The sequence below is a fragment of the Teleopsis dalmanni genome, chromosome X (genome assembly GCF_002237135.1).
Source record: "Teleopsis dalmanni isolate 2A chromosome X, ASM223713v2, whole genome shotgun sequence".
In the NCBI taxonomy this organism is placed as follows: domain Eukaryota; kingdom Metazoa; phylum Arthropoda; class Insecta; order Diptera; family Diopsidae; genus Teleopsis; species Teleopsis dalmanni.
The window spans coordinates 39244225-39246355 of NC_051848.1; the positions used below are offsets into that span (position 1 = coordinate 39244225).

A 2131-nucleotide genomic window follows, 5' to 3' on the forward strand; every position below is an offset into this window, starting at 1 on the left:
TCACTGTAAAAATGACAATATTACATTTTGAGTCTAAGTTAATTTATTATATTTTAATAAATTTTAGAAATTTTAATTTGCTTGATTTTAATATATTTTAATAAATTTAAATATGAGAAGCCCCTGTATTTAAGCTCAGTTGTAGTGTACAACGTTAGTTATGTGAAATAATGTTCATTACATTTTACATCAGCGTTTTTGTCAAATTACACACCATTTTGATGTTTAATTTTTTTTATTTTTATTTTTTTATATTAAAAATTTTATCCTTTATTTTCCAATTTCAATTGTCTTTAAATGGAACAATTTTAATTTTCTGGTGTAATGTAGAGAAAGAACATTTTCATAATTAACTCGTAACACAGTTCTTTGTAATCTAAAAAAACTTACACAAATATATTTTAATAATTTTATATACTTTTAATCTAACAAGAAGTGAATGTAAATAAAACAAAAAGTGTATATAATCACTTTAAACTATTTTCGCATATATCATAATGTATATACAGTAACATAAAACAAAATAATAGTTTAATAAATAGTTTGACTAACCCAGCTGCTCAACTGCTCAAACCCGCTCTATATAATAAATATTAATATAAGATAGTAATTTGAATTAGCCGTTACACCAACAGCAGAGATTTAGTTCTAATAGTACTAATATATCAGAGATTCCGATTGGTCAGCGTTGGAAGTGTCATGGAGTCACTTTTCATTATTTTTTAAAACATGTTTTTTTTTACAATAGAGTAAAAAGTCAGATAGTACTGTTGTGCTGATTATTTTTGAATAGGAAATAAAGGATTCTGTTACATTAACGTACGACTAACCTTTGAAATGATTCTATATACAGTATAAGGGAAAGCATTGTGATATCATGGAAAAGTTATCTTCCATATGCCAGATTTAAAGAATCACCATATAATTAGATGTTAAAGTTTAAAAAGAATTACGGTTTTTATATCTTAACATACAGTAAATTTTTTATAAGTAACATTGGAATTTTTATCAAATTTTAACAAACAAACTATTGAGCTAGATTAAAATTTTTTATTAAAACTAAAAATTATTTTCGTTGAAAAAATAACAAAATCGGTTCTCCTATTTTTTGAGTGTCAAAAGTCATCTATACGATGGCTTCAAAAACTCCCCGGAAAGGTAAAGCACCATCAAAGGACGATGATATTCAGAAACAGTATAATACCCTCACCAAAACTAAGGCTTTGTTGAAGCGTGATATTGACCTCGTTACTTTGGAGAAGGATGCGTTTAAGAGGAAGTTGATAAATATCGAAAACTTTTGCAGAGAGCATTATAAGGAAAATGATAAGATTCCTGAAATCCTCAACAAAGTGTACGAAGGGCTAGAAAAAGTAAGTAGTGCTGGCTTCAAGCCTTCTAGTCAAGAATCTAACCAGTAGTTAAAAAGCCATGGTTCCTGCAGGTACAGCAGGTAAAAATGTTAAAATATTTTTTCTTATCACTTATTTCACATATATTTTTTATAGATTAAATAAGTACCAAAAATAAAATTTCTTTTTCAAAATATAATAACCGTCGTAAAATGATAACCCAAGTAAATATTAAGTTTTATTTTTGTCATTTGGTATTTACATATATTTAAATTTATAGGAACTGATTTGGAGCTTTAAATAGCGATCCATCCAAGAAACTACTGATGACATTGGGCAAAATATTGTTTTTAAGTGGTTTTCAGTCTGGTTACTATTTTATGCAGCATATCAATCAATTTGAGGAATTGAAGTGTTTATCTTTATTTTTAAACCTTTTCGCAATATGTGAAAACTTTGAAATACATTGCACCAATATTTGCTATATCTGAAATGTGTGTTTTTATTACAAAAAGAAAATGTCATACTAGTTTCAGTAATCATCATTATAAACTTTTTTCCAATATTAGGGACCTTCGAAAGTCCATATATAGGTTAAAAAGGATTAGATCTGCGTGAATAAATAAGTTTTGGTATAAAATTAAGTATTGTTTAAGAATCAAATAATGATTCTCATTTATTAACTGAAATGCAATATGGTAAGTAGACCATATATTCTAACATTCTAGACTTAACGCAGCTCAACATAATTTAACTTAACTGAATGGTTAAGATCTGTT

General features: G+C 26.6%; 1 long non-coding RNA gene across 1 annotated transcript; it reads left to right on the forward strand.

The window, feature by feature from the left end:
• The first annotated feature begins 1071 nt into the window (after positions 1-1071).
• LOC119689886 lies at positions 1072-1838 on the forward strand. The gene is made up of 3 exons (XR_005253509.1): positions 1072-1453; positions 1509-1576; positions 1633-1838. It is a non-coding gene; the product is annotated as an uncharacterized LOC119689886 (long non-coding RNA).
• The last annotated feature ends 293 nt before the right edge of the window (positions 1839-2131 follow it).